The sequence below is a fragment of the Podarcis muralis genome, chromosome 1 (assembly GCF_964188315.1).
Source record: "Podarcis muralis chromosome 1, rPodMur119.hap1.1, whole genome shotgun sequence".
Taxonomy (NCBI): domain Eukaryota; kingdom Metazoa; phylum Chordata; class Lepidosauria; order Squamata; family Lacertidae; genus Podarcis; species Podarcis muralis.
Window position 1 is genome coordinate 122,787,362 of NC_135655.1, and position 18,281 is coordinate 122,805,642.

General features: G+C 44.7%; 1 protein-coding gene across 4 annotated transcripts in view; it reads left to right on the forward strand.

Moving 5' to 3' along the window:
- Positions 1–974: 974 nt before the first annotated feature.
- The window catches only part of SLC39A10 (solute carrier family 39 member 10), a 54,301-nt gene continuing 36,994 nt past the window's right edge, over positions 975–18,281 (forward strand). For 2 of the 4 annotated variants that reach the window (XM_028750821.2, XM_028750831.2), the window contains exons 1-2: positions 1,129–1,269; positions 8,866–8,926. The gene's annotated coding sequence lies outside the window, so the exon portion shown is untranslated. Of the gene's footprint in view, positions 1,270–8,865; positions 8,927–18,281 lie in introns of all 4 variants that reach the window. The other 2 variants (XM_028750805.2, XM_028750811.2) reach the window with 1 other exon arrangement.

The window sequence follows — 18,281 nt, forward strand, 5'->3', positions numbered from 1 at the left end:
AGACCCTCCAAGTGTCCCTATTTTCCATGGACAGCGCCGGATTTACAGAAGCCATGCTGGTTTCTGATTTGATCCCAGAACGTCCCGCTTTTCCTTAGGACGTCCGCATTTTCACCTGAGAAATGTTGGAGAAGATGGGCTTATGTGGCCCCCAAGCCAACCTTTAGAAGACATCTAAAGGCAGCCCTGTTTAAGGAAAGTTTTTGTTTTTTTTTAAAAAAAAGTTTAATGTTTTATTGGTTTGTTTATGTTGGGAGCTGCCCAGAGTGGCTGGGGCAGCCCAGTCAGATGGGCGGGGTATAAATAATAAAACGATGTTGATGATGAAATGGGACGTTCCTCTTTTCCTTGGAGGGTTATGAAGGAAGCACAATGTTGTGCACGTTATTCCACATTAAACCAAGGTGTGAACCTTTTCAAATCTCTTCGCAGAATGGCAGAGCTTGCATAGATAGTATATTGAATTTTTCTATGTGCTTAAGCGCCGATGGCTCTTTTTGGGAAGTGAAAGAAATGCGGGGACGGGGAGAAGGAAGAAATGGGAGGTGATTTAATTCCCAAGGGCAAGAACTCTGGATCTTGACCGCAAGGTCTTCACTGGCCCGGGCCTTAATCTCTTCCCTCTCCAGCCCTGGGTAAGCACCAATTTCCCCACTCTCTTTTCCTGCTCCACCCTGCAATGGCTTAAACTTCCAAAAACCCGACGCCTTCTCCCCAGGGAGCCACAGGAGGGCCGGGCAACCTTCATTTGCACACCAAAAGCCCTGCAAAAAAAGCAGCGAGGAAAGACAGAAGCTACAACAAATATACATATATATATATTTCCCCACCGCCCCACGCACGCCCACTTCCCCTCTGCCCAGGAAGCCGCTGGCCCCCACCACGCATGCGCCGCGGCAACCTTGCCTCCGCTACGCCGCTCGCGTAGGGAAAGCTGCGGCGCCGCATCGGGCGGCGAAAATTGCGTAGCGGCGCGCGCGCGCAGGAGGAGGAGGAGGAGAAAGCCGGTTTCGGCGCGGCGCGGGGAGGTCGGCGCCCGGCGTAAGAGGCTTTGGTGAATGGCCGTAAGAGCGCGCGAGGCCGCGGCGGCGGCGGCAGTAGTAGTAAAGTAGTAAAAGCTTGAAAGCCCAAGCCAAGCTCACCCGCAGGAGGAGCAGCAGCAGCAGCAGCACTGCGGAGTGGGAGGAGGAGGCGGCACCCCGCGCGCGCGCCGGCGGTTTTTGGTACCGAGCGGAGAGAGGGAGATGCACACGGCACACTCGAGCTGAGGTAGCTATAAAAACCCCGTTGGTTCGCGTTCCCTCCCCCATAAAGGCCGGCCGGCTCTGAGGCGGCGGCGGCGGCGGTGACATGGCGAGAGGAGCGGGGTGGGGGGGGGGTAGGTAGGTAGGTGGGATCCGCAGCGCGGCGGGGCAGGCCCCTCGCCAGCCTGTGGAGAAAAATGAGGCGGGGTTGGTTTGCCGTTTCCCGCCGCCTCCCCCCCCCCCCAGCACTGTTGCTAAGGGGGCTTGGTGGGCGTCGGAAGGAAACGAGGATAACGTGTGAGGGGATTGTGTTGGCCGAGGGGGGGTGTCTTTTCCACGCAGCCCGCCGCCCCCTTCTCATCCTTTCCCTCAGGTGAAGCGGGTTGGGGGGGTCGCAATGGCGGGGGGGGGAGACGAAGCGCCCGTTGGGCCTCTTTGTTGCTGCTGCATCTAAGCTGCCTCCTCAGGTGTGGCTGAGGAGAAGGCGAAGCAGACAAAAGGCTCTTGCTCCCAAGGCGGCGGTGGTTCTTCGGAAACCGGCGTTGGAGGTTCGCCCTTCTCCTTCCCCTTGCTTTCCTTTCGGGGTGGCGAGGAGGAGAGGGCGCCGCCAGCATCGGTGGGCCTCGTGGCCGCGCCGCCCGCCCCTCTTTTCTCCCTCACATGCTCCAGCTGCAGGGCTTAAGCGATCGGGCCTGGCCCACGTGTTGGTGGTGGGTGCAAGGCCCACGGGTGCTGCTGCTGCCGCCCTCTTTTGTTCTCGGGGCTCATGGTAGGTAATCTCTTTGGCCCACCCCACTGAAAGGTTGGCAAAGCACTGGGGGAAAGAAAAAGAAAGAAAAAAGGCAACCCACTGTGGCTGCCCATGGTTTCTTTGCCCAGAAGGTCTTCTTCGTTGCTGTGTTTGGGTTCTCTGCAGCGCACGTCTTGCACCTTAGTGTGCCAGTGTCTTTGGTGTTGGGATGCCCGCCGTGGGAACTTAAAAAAACAACAACCTTGTCAGCTATTGTTTCTCTTCTCCGAGGTGTGGAGGTTTGAACCCTTCTCAATAAACGATCAAGCTTCTGTTTTGCTTCTGGTTGGGGTCTCTTGCTTGACCTGACGAATCGGTAGACCCAACGAAGTTGGGAAACGCAGCATACCCCCAAGAATTTGTTTTTACCAGATTTCAAGGGCAATGGCTTGCTTTCCCATCCCTGAAGTTGTTGCGGTATCTTGCACCCCAATTCTTTTTTAAAAAGTCTTAACAAAACCATGCTGAAATAAATCGCCATAAGCATATTGCTAAACCGCAACAGCACTGATCGAGAAGAAAGAACTTGGTGGTAGAAAATGAGCCTCAGTAGTTATTATTATTATTATTAGAATTTATATACTGCCCTACACCTGGAGGTCTCAGGGCGGTTCACAGAACAAAATCAAAATATAAAACCACAAAATATGGTGCCCTAACCTGGATGTGATGAAAAGACTAGTGCTACAAAGGACAACTGGTTCCAGTCCTGCTCTAGTGTGTTTAACGTGTGGTTAGTTGCAGAAGAATCCTGATTCAAATAGTGCAGTGCAAATAGGCTAACTTCATTTGAGTGCATGTTTGTTCCCAATCCCAGCAAGGGTAGCTGCTTCTCCTTGGGTGAATTGTGGCATCTGTGATCAAGTTGCTGCAGATGGAAAGTAGGCTGTGGCTTGTTTTGGTAGAGCAAAATATTGCAATGACATAACAGGACTGTGGTGTTCAGGGATGCAGCTGACATCTTTTTAATAAACTTAACAAAAGTGGCATACCAACGGTGGCACTTTTCTAAAAAGTGACAATACAATACCATTGATTGCGTATACCAACATGTGCTGTTAAAAACAAAACTCCCCTTGTCAGTATAGCAGCTGCTTGTATGTGTGTGATTTTGAACTATTAATATAGGGAAGAAATTTAAGTAGATCTTTAAAAAAGTATAAAGTGGGGTGTCTTTGTCAAGTCCTGTAATACTGGCTTCATTTGATGCTGCTAATATTGCACTTGGCAGCAAAAAAGGACAAAATATAGTCTGATTTGTTAAATGTACCAGTCAGGGTCAGGAAGAGTTTTTAATAGGTTGCTTTCTGCCTTCTGTAGCTAGGCCTTTTTAGAAATTAGTCCAGCCTTGGTTTTCAGAATTGAGCTACAGATTACGTAGTCTAGATTGTAGGTGGATTGTAGCATAAATCTTACTAGACAAGTAATATTTGATGTACTAATGAATATTGATTTGGAGGGGGAGGGAATGTGAAGTGGAAGTTAAGGTGCTAGTACAAACTGTTCTAATCCCAAAGTATACACTGCCTGATCCTGTGAGTTCTTGGAAGTAAATCTTAATGTAAGTGTTCATTAGATTGTCGGCTAATTGGGCCTTTTCCCAGATAAGTGTAGGATTGCATCCTAAATCGCCCTGTCACTGAACACAGTAAGTTACTTCTAGGTAACCCTGAGTAGGAGCAGGCTGCATAACATTGTACTAAAGAGATTTCTGTAGCAGCTTCAGCAAGCTGTTTGCTTAATAAAAGCACATTAACAAACAAATGTGATTTGTGGGCAGTGTTCTACCATCTGGGAATCTTCTGTTCCTTCTTTTTTCATAACTGTTTTTCCCAAATAAAAAGTTTAATTGTGCCTCTGTGTACTGAGTTTAATCTTGACATTTTATGATGTAGGTCTTTGGGCAGACAGTGTTACTACTCTGGACATGAAAGAATAGGTTGAACTGGCTCGGGAAATTTGCATACACCTCTGTACTGCATATTGATTTTTCATGGTTCGGGAGGGCACATACATCTCCCAAAGCAGCTTTGCACATTTTCTAGACTTTATTTTTAGGGAGTTTGGCAATAGTTGCCCTTTTCTTGCCCTTCTTACCTAACCTTCTTGCCCTTCATTTCTGCCTTTCTCACTGATATGGTGTTGAGCACTTGGCTTATTCCCTCTGCCTCAGAGCACATTGTCCTGACTATTATGGCTAAAAGATGAGGACCCAGAACACATATATGCAGCACTGATAATGAGTGTACTTAGGCCAAGCTTCTAATCCTCAAAGGGTTCCTGGCTCTTTGCCACTAGAACATATCTAGAGAAATGCACACATAGTTCAGGTTCTTCTTGCATAATAGTACAGGTGTGGAACTGAACCAGTTCCTAAATCCCGCTACCTACCAGCCACAGTGGGCTATTTTGAATGGTGGATGGGGTGTGTCATCCTGCTGATTGCTATGTCATGAGGTGGCCAATTTTTGCTGGGCTTGAAGTTACCACCAGTCTGCTGAAAAGTGTTGCTTTGAAGCTCTGCTTTCTGCTGGGATAAGCTGTGTTGCAGTGTTCCTCCTGGGAAACTCACTTTAACTGCCATTCACTTGACTGCCTCCTGTACCCAGGGCTCAGCTGGTGAATATATTTTGAGGCTCCCAATTATACACTGATGGCCACACTCCTACCTGCCTTTTATACCTAACAGTCACATAAGACATCAGGTGTGGACAGGTGGTCGTGGTTTTGGGATATGGCCTCATGGGTCAAATGGCCTCACTCCTGAGAATATAGGGAAAGCTTAGGTTCAGGTTGCTTGCTACTTTGGTACTGAACCCCAGACCATTATTACTCTTACTAGGTGAGAAGGTAAGTATTGAATTGCAGGCCAGGTTATAGAACAGCTATCAGAGGCACTTACAGGCTTACTATTTTCATCTGGGATTCAGTCCCATACCAGCAGGTTCTGGTTGTACAATAAAAGTTGAATTTGGAGCTCTTGAGCAACAAACCTAGTACTTAAAAAGTGGACTTGTTGTGATAAGGAAAGTGGTGGGGAAGTGTGCTGGAAGTGGGGAATAACATTTGACACAATGTCATGTAACCTCCCTGCAAAAAAAGTCAGAATAAGTGCTCAGTAAATAGCTAGTGTCTAATTTCTCTGCAGGGACGCGGGTGGCGCTGTGGGTAAAACCTCAGCGCCTAGGGCTTGCTGATCGCATGGTCGGCGGTTCAAATCCCCGTGGCGGGGTGAGCTCCCGTCTTTCGGTCCCAGCTCCTGCCCACCTAGCAGTTCGAAAGCACCCCTAAGTGCAAGTAGATAAATAGGTACCGCTTTATAGTGGGAAGGTAAACAGCGTTTCCGTGTGCGGCACTGGTGCTGGCTTGCCAGTTGCAGCTTCGTCACGCTGGCCACATGACCCGGAAGTGTCTCCGGACAGCGCTGGCCCCCGGCCTCTTAAGTGAGATGGGCGCACAACCCCAGAGTCGGACACGACTGGCCCGTACGGGCAGGGGTAAGTAAAGGTACCCCTGCCCGTACGGGCCAGTCTTGACAGACTCTAGGGTTGTGCGCCCATCTCACTTAAGAGGCCTGGGGCCAGCGCTGTCCGGAGACACTTCCGGGTCACGTGGCCAGCGTGACAAAGCTGCATCTGGCAAGCCAGCACAGCACACGGAAACGCCGTTTACCTTCCCGCCAGTAAGCGGTTCCTATTTATCTACGGGCAGGGGTACCTTTACCTTAATTTCTCTGCAAACTTTGTACAAAAGCAGTCAGGATGAGTGCTCAATAAACTGTTCTCCTGGAAGATACCCAGTGTCTGCATATATCGGGAAAGTATATTAAAGATGGGGAAATGCTTCATGTAAAATGCTAACCACAGTTCTAAGGATCCATACCGTTCTGTGTTTCAGATTTGATAATACTAAAACCAAGGTGGGCGAAATCAACCATTTATTATTTGTACTGTTCCTAGTAGCAAGTTTCATGGTTACTGATTTAGATAATCAGCAAGTCTTCATTTATAATGCAGAAACTTCTGCCTAGATGGCACAGGACCTCTTTGTTTATGGAGCTGTAAAGCACCATGTACATTGATGATGTTCATAAAAAATAATGGTGCTCTTATTATGGCAACAAAGCAGTCATACGGTTTAAAAAGGAGTGGGCCTGGGATCCAAATACTATGGGTCTGGGTTATATCTGCATTCTGGAGAACCTAGGCCCCTTCTTCCACAGCACTTGCAATCCTCATAAAATCAAAGGACACCCTAAAACACTTTAAAATCAAACACAAGGACCTGCAATTATAATGAGAAATTCGGAGAACGTGGTACATGCATGAAAGCTGTTGGGCATATGCATAAAACTTTGGATTCCAGCCACTGTACATAAGTAAATGGCTGTGTCACGGGCCTACATTACAGCTATGTCTTAAGTCAGTTACAGTGGTACCTCAGGTTACATACGCTTCAGGTTACAGACTCCACTAACCCAGAAATAGTACCTCGGGTTAAGAACTTTGCTTCAGGATGAGAACAGAAATCGTGCTACGGCGGCAGCAGGAGGCACCATTAGCTAAAGTGGTGCTTCAGGTTAAGAACAGCTTCAGGTTAATAACGGACCTCCGGAATGAATTAAGTACTTATCCCAAGGTACCACTGTCTTTGGAACTGCTTGTTGATTTCTATGGAGTATGATTCCATAAAGAATGGAATATTGCAACTCAGTCTTCCCACAACATGTATTGAACAGAAAATTAACTTGATTTCCCCAATTTTGCCTGAAAGCAGGAATCTAATTACAGTGTGCATAGACGGCAAATTTAAATATGTAAGAAAAAAAATCTGTCAAAGTCAAGCTGCTACTACATGAAAATTTGAAAATACTGCACTCCAAGGTGCAAAGCCAATTCATACAGCTGTACAGATGAAAAAGTGCTCTGATCCTGCAGTTGCAAAAATAGACTAGGAAGGGGTGGGTGTGGGCGCACACACGCAAAGGTTGATTCTACCAAAAAAATAATAATTTGTATACAGTTCTGATTTGTATACAGTTCCTGACCCCATCCCCACGTCTGGAGCACAAAATAAATGGAAAAGCATTGGTCTGTTAATACAGTGCAACTTCATTCAGCTTTGAAAAGTTAACAAGCTATTTCAGAGCATTTGACCCAAAGCCCTTTGGAACTTTGATGATTTTTTGAAATTAAACCATGATGCATAAAATAACAACTTTTATAAACATGTTTGGAAAGAGAAAGTTTCTATTTGATATTCAACTAGACTATACTCCAAGTAGACCCATTTAAATCAATGGACTTCTGAGTACAACTTGGATTTCACCTTCTGTTTGTTTTAACATTGTAATGGATCATTAACAAAAAGAAAACAGAGCTGATGGGGGATTATTGTTTTATTTATTAGGTTTTCATCCTGCCCTTCTTCCCAAAGGAGCCCAGGGATGACTTGATCCCATTTTATCTTATGTATCTTGTTTCCAAATTTATTTATAATAAAAAAGCTAGTAAAAAGAAAAAGCAAGACGTGGACATACACTCTCTGCGCCCCCACTCGTTTCACTCCTCCCATTAGTGCTGGGGGGTGGGGACAACTCTTATTGGCTTAGCATCAGGAATTGTGGTTTATTTCACTACCACCACTTAAAAAAAAAAGCCACAATGAATTAAGCCAAAAGAACTTAACTACAGATCATGGCTCGTTTTGAGTGAAACAAATTATAATTCGCTCTGGTTCAAGCATAACACTTAAGTCGAGGATCATGGTTTGTTTTTCTCCAGTGCTAACAGGAAGGAAGCAGGAATGATCAGTTTAGGCACTGAAAACCTATTCATTATGATTTACCACAGGATACTCTAATGCCGTCGTGAGACAGGTTAGTTTTACCCTACTGATGATGTGTTGTTGCGATCGTAATCCTGCTCAGTATGAGAGGAACCGCAGGTTCAGACCTTTGGTGTATGTGCTTGGCTGAGGAGCCAATGGGGCGAAGCTACCATCTGTGGGATTATGACTGAACACCTCTGAGTCAGAATCCCACCTAAACGTAACGATACCGCAGCGCCGTGGAGCCTCGGTTGGCCTCGGATAGCTGGTTTGCCCCGCGCGCACCCGCCGCGCGGCCTCCCGGTGCGGAGAGCCGTCCGCCCGGGGAGTGGAGCGCAGACGGAAGGGGGCCGCCTCTCGCCCTTGGCGCACCGCACGTTCGTGGGGAACCCGGTGCTAAATCATTTGTAGACGACCTGATTCTGGGTCAGGGTTTCGTACGTAGCAGAGGAGCTCCCTCGCTGCGATCTATTGAAAGTCATCCCTCGACACAAGTTTTTGTCGAATAAAAGGGACGCGGGTGGCTCTGTGCGTTCAACCACAGAGCCTAGGACTTGCCGATCAGAAGGTCGGCGGTTCGAATTCCCCGCGACAGGGTGAGCTCCCGTTGCTCGGTCCCTGCTCCTGCCAACCTAGCAGTTCGAAAGCACAAAGTGCAAGTAGATAAATAGGTACCGCTCCGGCGGGAAGGTATACGGCATTTCCGTGCGCTGCTCTGGTTCGCCAGAAGCGGCTTAGTCATGCTGGCCACATGACCCAGAAGCTGTACACCGGCTCCCTCGGCCAATAAAGCGAGATGAGCGTCGCAACCCCAGAGTCGGCCACGACTGGACCTAATGGTCAGGGGTCCCTTTACCTTTACCTTACTCTAATGCAGCTGAAAGGGAAAGGAGATTGTTAGCCGCTTTGAGACTCCTTAAAGGGAGTGAAAGGTGGGATATCAAATCCAAACTCCTCCTCTTCTTCTTCTTCTTCTTCTTCTTCTTCTTCTTCTTTTTCTAGTGTGAGAGGACAGAAACATGAGGTCGATTTGGAAGTGATCAGACATCTAGATGAAATTCATGTATGTATGATGGATAATAGGCCTTGTGATGAGTAATGACTCGCTTGTATGAAACAGCCATTGTGCTTTAACATCTGCTTGCCTTAAGCACAGTGCTATTCAGTGGCAGGAGTACACATGCTCAGCTTGAATTGGAGTGATGTGCACGCATGTTTCAGTCAGTCGTAATGCATCTTAAGCTAAGCAAGAATTTATGACAAGTGAATAATTAAATTAGTTAATAAGTTGTTTTGCCCCACCAATCTGGCTTACTGCAGTTCTTTAATGTCTACCTGTAAGGGAATACACACTGAGTTCAGTGGGACTCAACTCCCAGCTGAGTGCATAGGATTTCAGCCTTGGGTTGCTGATGTCAGTCTAATTTTAACACAGTTGTGTCTCTTTGTTATGCCTGCTGACATTCCTGCTACGTTATGTCTGTACCCATACTAAACGTGCAAGCAAAATGATATGCTATCTTCTGTCTTTATTTTTTTTAAAAAATGGAATTGAGGCGGGCTCAGCTTTAGTTGCTATAAATGTGCAATTGAATTGGAAGAAACTGAAACGACGAGCCTTTAGAATGCATATTTAATGGTACAGTGGTAAGAAGAAGAAGAGTTTGGATTTGATATCCCGCCTTTCACTCCCCTTCAGGAGTCTCAAAGCGGCTAACATTCTCCTTTCCCTTCCTCCCCCACAACAAACACTCTGTGAGGTGAGTGGGGCTGAGAAGTGTGACTGGCGCAAGGTCACCCAGCAGCTGCATGTGGAGGAGCGGAGACGCAAACCTGGTTCCCCAGATTACGAGACTACTGCTCTTAACCACTACACCACACTGGTACCTCGGGTTAAGAACTTAATTCGTTCTGGAGGTCTGTTCTTAACCTGAAACTGTTCTTAACATCAAGCACCACTTTAGCTAATGGGGCCTCCTGCTGCCGCTGCGCCACCGCTCCACAATTTCTATTCTCATCCTGAAGCAAAGTTCTTAACCCGAGGTAATATTTCTGGGTTATCAGAGTCCGTAACCTGAAGCGTATGTAACCCGAGGTACCACTGTATTTGAGTGTCATCCCATTTCCTGAAAATTCGCATTGGTTTTTCGTCTTAGAAGCCGAGCCCTTCTAATGCAAATACTTTCATCTTTTAAAAACCTCAAGACTGTTGATGCCCTTCAGCACTGAATATGGTGGTTGTGATCACATCTATTTAAGGAGTGCTTGGGAATCTCCGCTGTCCCAAGATTCCTAGTAGCCGATGCCTGTGGCACGCACAAATCAATGGCATGCTTTTATAAGGTTTTGTATATGTGTGTTTTCCAAGTAGTTTGTTAGTTCACACAAGCAAGCCCTGCTTAGAACAGGGCTGGCAAAGGCTATGGCAAAAATACCTTGGGCTTGCAGCTGACGTCTCTGAAATACAGATGCCTTGTCTGTTATTAAATATGCTCCTATAGAAACAAGTATATGTTGCTGTTATCTACTACTACACTACATGTAAGTGCATGTGGCCATTGTTTTGAGATCCGGCGCTGGCTCCCATCAGCCCTGCCAGCGTGACCAATAGTCTGGGATGATGGGATTTGTAGTCCATCATAATCTGGTAGATACCAGGTTGCGGTAGGCTGTTTTAAAGACATATCTTTATAAACAGTAGCCATCTAGAAAACCTACCAAGTTTATTTTTAACATACTTGTATTCAGATTTTTAGTCAAGCTGCATTAAACATACAAATTCGTTTATGAAAATTGAGTGTTTAAAAATTATTTTGAAAGATGTTGACTTGAAGAGGAAGGAAGGTGAGGATAAAGTAATGTTAGTAGGATGGTGAAAATTGGAGATTAGAAAGGATGAGCAGGTGCCCAGTATATATTTTGTAATTGCAATCTTCCCCATAATTGCTAAATATTAACAAGCTTGGGCTCCCTAGAAAATTCAGATTCTGCATGAAGTTATTAAATTTCACATACTGAAAATCCCAGAGGATATCCAGAACTTGCAATGAAATCCTGGGTGGTATTAGCTCTGGGGATGGGGGAAATGAGCACTCAGCCATGAAGCTCATCTCGCTACTTCTAAGCATACAGCTTTGGGGGGCGAAATATATCCACTTACGCTATCTTCAGGCAAAGACAAGCTATAAAACATAAAGGCTTGCCTCCCTGGATGCAATTATGGGGATGTAAGTGAACATTTATAATTTTCATCTCGTTTTCTGCTATGTCAAACATCTCATATTCAACTTTGTATTTTGGATCTTAGTGCGAAGAGGTGGAATGCAGCAAGCTAAGGCATTCAGGACCATAATTGTCCTGTGTTAAGCAGTATTTTAGGTAATTACACATTCCAACGTCTTTTAAGGATTTGTGGGGTGCTATGCCAGTTTCTCATTGAAATGTGTAATTTAAACATATCTTATAAGGCGGTTGGCTTGAATCAAAGAAGGAAAAACTTGGCCCCAAAGTTATCCTGTCCTTTTTTCATTTAAGATAAATATTGGACTCCCATATATAGCATTATTAACTAGGAAATGTACTTGATCCTAACTTTGGATTTTTTAAAATCTTGATTCTGCCATGGATATGATGCTTTGACTTCCTTAGTCTTGGAACAGGAATAGGGGCACAGGACACAACCTTATATATGCCATTTTGGTTACATTGCAGTCAGTGTTAGAAACTGAGATATAAAAGCTATTTGCCATATGGCTCCTCAAACCTAGGTTTCAGACGCACTAACATAATTTTTAAGCACTTTAAAAAAAACAAATTACAAAGCTGAAAATGAATTGTGTATATTGTCAGGTCTAAGTAAAATCTGACTTGCGCCATAGCAAGGCAGAAAATAAATAAATAAATGCTGTTGTGTGCCAGCCAACCAGATGGTGGAGATGTCAGGCCCCATCCTGGTGCCCAGGCATCTTCACTTGGCCAATAGCAAGGTGCAAAATGCACCTGGCATTTGAACACTTGATTTCAGTGTAACTGAGACATGGGACCTAGGGCTGGGCTGTGTAGATAGGAGAGGGCTTGATTCTCTCTTTTTTGTATACAATTGGTATTAAGGTTTCTGTTTTACAATTTAAGATACTCATTTTGCATCCTTAAGATATCTGTGACTTCCCTTCTCTTCTTTCCATGGTCCATTTTGCAATATATCGCCAGGGCAAAAATTATGAGACCGATATCACAGTATGGATTTCAAAGCAGTTTTGGATGATACATCAATATATCACCCAGCCCTAGCCTAGACATACCATTGTGGTGACCTAGGTAAGGTGCCATTTGGCAATTCGCTTATATATCAAGAGTTTCTAACCCTGTTTGTGGAACATTAATGCCCATAACTTGCTGGGTGGAATACAGCATTATGCTGAGGTGATAGTTGACTTCCGCTAGGGCAACAGTTTAGTTGAATCCGGCCAGTCATATAAAATACATGTTCAATGAATTATACTCTTTAATCATAGAAGTGTGAAGTTACATGAGTTCATTGGTTTGTGTGTGGTGACTTCAGGCAAAAAACCCTTCTCCAAGCACATGATATGTTTGAATAATACTGAGAAGAATTTGTGAAGGGGTTCGCATTGTTAAGAATTAAAGTGGACAAATGCTCTTAGTGGGATGATTTGAGGGAAAACGATAGATAAGATCATTGATTTATTCAAACGGCTGCATATTCTGTGCAGAATTCAAGTTAGAACTTTTTGCGAAAAACCGTGAGTAAAACATTCCAAAATGTGACAAAACTAAACTGTATTTAGTTTACTTATGGACAAACGTAAACATGTTGCTTTTTCAGGAGGATAATATTGTGGTACACGTAATGCTAATACACAGAAATGTGGTATTTCTTATTTAAAAGTTGTAATAGTCTAATTAGGTAATGGATGTGATCAGAATGCGGTAAATACAGAATGTGTTAATAGAAATATCCTTTTAAATTATATTAAAATAATTCAATTGGGAAGTGAAAACAGGTTTTGCTTTGTTTATTTCTGTTTTTGTTTATTTCTGTTTTACTACTTTGTCTGCTCACTACTACCAGTTTTAAAAGGAGTTTTAAAATGTAGACATAGAGATGGAGTAACACATAACAAAGTATAATTTATCTTTGATCTAATAAAAATTTTCAAATCCATACGCAAGAATGCAGATTTACAAAATGTATTGGGTTTCAAGAGACACTGCTATTTATAAAAAAGGCCATCCTCTGTAATACAACAATTTTAAAATATATTTGTATAAGTTTAAGACAGGGTAGATTATACGGATTACAATACTATATATGTCTACTAAGTCCCACTGAGTTCACTGGGGCTTACTCCCAGGTAAGTGGGTACAGGATTGCAGCCTTAAATCAGCAGGTGGGGATAGTGGGAATAACGTTTATAACAAGTTTCCCGTAGTGTAGTCCATGCATTTCTTGAGCAAATGTGCATACTGGTCTGTTGCTATGACAATTAAAGCAAGTTGGTTTGCAACCAAATGCAGGAATTATACTATCTAGCAACACAATCAATATCTCTGGTTGTGCATCACAAATGCCTTTTTCACTACACCATTGCATCCGCTTAGAGACTTTTTGTATCTGCCTATAATTCCATGCACTTGAAGGTCAGATACTGTTTTTGTTTGCATGGAGAATTAGGCTTTCATTGAGTGGGTTTGTGAGCTTATTTACGTGACTGCCTTGCAGTTATCAACCAGCGTGCCATGACACCCTGGAGTGCCTTCAATGATGGTCTGGGTGCTGCGGGCAACACTGGCCTCTGTCCCTCTTTCCTTCCCTCCTCCTCTGATGTCCTCTCACATATCTGCCTCCCAAAGGCTTGCACAGCTGTTTGTTGCAGTAGCCCTGGCTACAAGCTCCCCAGGCGAATGGTGCCTCTGGGGCTGGCCAGGGGGTGCCCCTGTGGGGCAGTGTCTCTTTGGCACCTCTCTTGGGGGCAGAGGGGCAGCTCAGAGACCAGGGACGGAGGCTACGGCTGCCCAGAGGACTCCCAAGGAGAGAGAAGAGGAGGTTGAGGGAATACTCCACAAGGGGAGGGTGTTTGAAAAGGGATGAGGGGCTTCCAGCTTTGCAGGCAATGGGTGGCATAACTGAGCTGAGTCCCACAGGGATACTGCAGAAAAAAGGTAGTTGATCAAGGAAGCCGTGGACACCAAAAAGGTTGAAAAACCTCTGCCTTACTTTCTTTTCTTTTTTTGCACTGTCAGAAAATGCCATTTCTGCACGCAAAGCGGCCTTGCTCTCCTGAACAGACAAATCTGTGTCCATCCCAGTGTGTTTGATTGAGATTCATGAGTTCAGTTTTATGAGAGAAGTGTAGAATTTAACATGTTTATACAAAATCGGGATTCACACCATTGTTAAAAAGCAACATGTAATGGAACAGCTCTTTAAAACTCCCAATTTTAGCTTTTAAAAGTGCACCAGTTTTTATCTACTCTAGTTTGCAACATCCATACAGGTTTTTGTATGCATTATAAATCTTCAGAGCACTCTCATATTAATAGCAAAATACATCAAATCTTTTATTTTTGCTCTGGTCAAATCTTCTGAATTCATTATTATGAGCTCTTCTGTAATCTCTACCCATTATCTTTCGATTCCAGTCAAACCATCATTCTTTTAAATCTTAAAAGGTTGAAGCTAATTAGCAGCACTAACCAAACTAAGGTGTTGCTGTTTTTTTACTGTTTAAAATGTTGACTAGTTTAAAATATGCTCTTCCATTTCAACTGGCAGTTTGTATTGGGTTCATTATTTAGTTAATTATTATTCTTTGAGTAAAAGAATTTCTATACCGCCTTTCAAGAATAAAATTCCACCCAAGGCAGTTCACATAAAATAGAATAAAAAGGTAAAGGGACTCCTGACCATTAGGTCCAGTTGTGACCGACTCTGGGGTTGCGGCACTCATCTCGCTTTATTGGCCAAGGGAGCCGGTGTACAGCTTCTGGATCATGTGGCCAGCATGACTAAGCCGCTTCTGGCGAACCAGAGCAGTGCAGGGAAATGCCGTTTACCTTCCCACCGGAGCAGTACCTATTTATCTACTTGCACTTTGACATGCTTTCGAACTGCTAGGTTGGCAGGAGCAGGGATCAAGCAACGGGTGCTCACCCTGTCGCGGGGATTCGAACTGCCGACCTTCTGATCGGCAAGCCCTAGGCTCTGTGGTTTAACCCACAGCGCCACCTGTGTCCCTATAAAATAGAATAGAGAACACCATATTATTAAAATTAGCAATCCAACATCATTCCAGGGATAGTTCAGTCAGTAGACTGTGGGTTCAAGTCCCACACTAGACAAAAGATTCCTGCATTGCAGGGGGTTGTACTAGATTACCCTTGTGGTCCCTTCCACAATTCTATGATTCTATGGAAAATACAGCCTAATACAGTCACCAAGACAAGGGTCGTATAGTCAGATCGGACCCCCAGGAACAGTTAGTTCCTGCAAGACAAAGTAAAAAAAAAGGTTATTTTATTCCAGCTGGTTATGACATAGCATTCCCTGTATAAATGAATGAATAAGACATGTTGAATGTGTAAACAGAAACTTTAGTAATTGGATCTGACTCATTAATGGGACTTCTTCATCTTGAGAAGATAAATGGCAAACGTCTTTGGAAATTCTCCAGCCACTTTGCCATGCAACATCTCCCCCCCCCCCCCAACACACACACATATTTGATGCAGGGGAAGCTAGTCCTCTTATGCTTATAGAATTAGCTCCAACAGTTCTTTGGGTCCTGACCTATATTCCTCCTGTGCAACAGCAACTGTAAGTCTTTCAGAGTTGATGACCCTCCTGTAAAAGAGAGAGAGAGAGAAGCTCACAAAGAGCTCCTGATCTTGTGTTGTTTTCAGCACAGCTTCAGCTTTCCATGTACTTCTTTAACCTGTAAACACAAAACAGGTTGGCACGAGTTCAGGCTTTGCTGTTTTAGCGAAAGCGTATTGGAACAGAACCTTTCGTGTTATGAGGAATGCTGTTGCATTTACGCTCGCATCTCATGCAGAGGTCAGTGAGACTTACTTCCCAAGTTCCCTTTTCTCCTATCTCTGCTTTTACAGTAAGGAACTGACCAAGAAACTTCTAAGTGCTGCTTCTGTTCAGCAAGGATATACCGTATTTTTCGCCCCATAGGACGCACGGCCCATAAGGCGCACCTAGTTTTTTTTGGGGGGGGGAATAAAGGGGGGGAATTATTTTTCCCCCCCCGGCGCGGGGCAGGGAAAGCCCGAGCTTCCCCAGCCCCCAGAACAGGCAGCTCTCCGCAAGCCATGGGAGAGCTGCGCGAAGCTCGAAGCCTGGGGCGCGCTGAGCTCAGTGCGCCCCAGGCTTCGGCATGCAGGCAACTCTCCGCAAGCCGTGGGAGCCCAGCGCCGGGCTCCCACGGCTTGCGGAGAGCTGCGTGAAGCATGGAGAGCGAGAGGGGTCGGTGTGCACCGACCCCTCTCGCTCTCCAGGCTTCAGCGAAAGCCTGCATTCGCCCCATAGGACGCACACACATTTTCCCTTCATTTTTGGAGGGGGAAAAGTGCGTCCTATAGGGCGAAAAATACGGTAATCTGATTTGAGGTCAAGAAGGGCGGTTCTGGAATGTCATTGCCAACATCATCATTAAATTGGCCCCTTGTACCCGGGCTGGTTTTGTGATGGTGTTTTCATGGGTCTGACTCTGCTTCTTATAAGAGCCTTAATGTGCTTAAATGTGTGTTGAGAGACTTTTCGGAAGTGCAGTTGCTTTAGTAACCAGGTCTAGACATTGATAGAGTCAGAAAAGGCACTGTTTTTAAAAGAAGAACAATGCACCCCCATCTTTCTTGGGAAGACGCCATTATCCAGTCTCTTCTCTGCCCTAATATGATTGATGATAACAGCTCATTTAGTAATACAGTGGCACCTTGGTTGTCAAACTTAATCCGTTCCGGGAGTCTGTTCGACTCCCAGAACAGTTCGGAAATGAAGGTACCACTGTATATTGGTTTGTTCTTTTTTCAGTTTTGGAAACCACTTTAAACAATCAAGTACTGGGCTGTTTAACTGAATAGTTTCTTGGTCTGTTTCTTTCAGGGAAATTAGAATGGAGGACCCCTTTAATAGGGCAGAATCAGATGTAGATGAACTGGGCAAAGGAATACAGTACTGTGGACTTTGAGATGGGGAGTATGTAAAAATAACAGTGCAGGGCATATTAGAAATGTCGGTGGTTGTGATTTATACCCACAGTTGGAAGACAGCATGCAATCTGTTCTTCTGAAGCAGGGGCTACATATAAAGAGAAGCTGCTCTGGTGGCTTGGATTCCTTAAATGTGCAGATCATGCCAGCCGTAGGGACTGGACCCCTTCAAATGAGAGTGGTGCTGTAAGAGCGATTTAATTTGGGTGAAACAGGTTTGCAGAGTCACTGTAATCACACTGCATGTTCTTTCTGCATGGAGGATATAATGTAGTTGTCGCTCAATCCTCTGTACTCCCATAATAATACGTTCTCTGCATAAGACTAAAGGTCTATCTAGCCCAGGGGTCAGCAAACTTTTTCAGCAGGGGGCTGGTCCACTGTCCCTCAGACCTTGTGGGGGGCTGGACTATTTTTTTTGGGGGGGGGGGGGACGGACGAATTCCTATGCCCCACAAATAACCCAGAGATGCATTTTAAATAAAAGCACACATCCTACTCATGTAAAAACACCAGGCAGGCCCCACAAATAACCCAGAGATGGATTTTAAATAAAAGGTCACATTCTACTCATGTAAAAACATGCTGATTCCCAGACCATCTGCAGGCCATATTTAGAAGGCGATTGGGCTGGATCCAGCCCCTGGGCCTTAGTTTGCCTACCCATGATCTAGCCTGTCACCCTGTTGGCAATAATGGCCAGCAAGATACCCTTGGGCAGTGTTAGAAACTGGGATAGGAGTGCTAGAGCCATATGGCTCCTGGGACCTAGGTTGTGGGTGCCAAAACAAAATATCTAGGCACCTTATTTTTTATTTTTTTTGCTGCCCAGTTACCAGGCCAGGCAGCCCCACAGCAAAATAAATAAAACAAAACAAAATTGCTGCCAGGCAAATCAGGTGGTCTACAGGGTAGCGCAGCAGCAAAAGGAGCCCTTGGGATTCTTACAAGCATTGCCTGGTGGGGATGATTCTTTTGATGTCTCCAGCATTTGAGGTACAGAGCCTGTGAACATGGAGGTTCCACTTCTAGCTGTTAATGCATGCTTAATTCTTTTTTTTTTTTTTTAAAGATATTTATTCAAATTTTACAAAATAGAAAACGTAAGTTTAGAAAATAGAGAAAATTATAACAGCAATTAACAAACTAAAATTATAACAACAGTTAACAAACTAAAA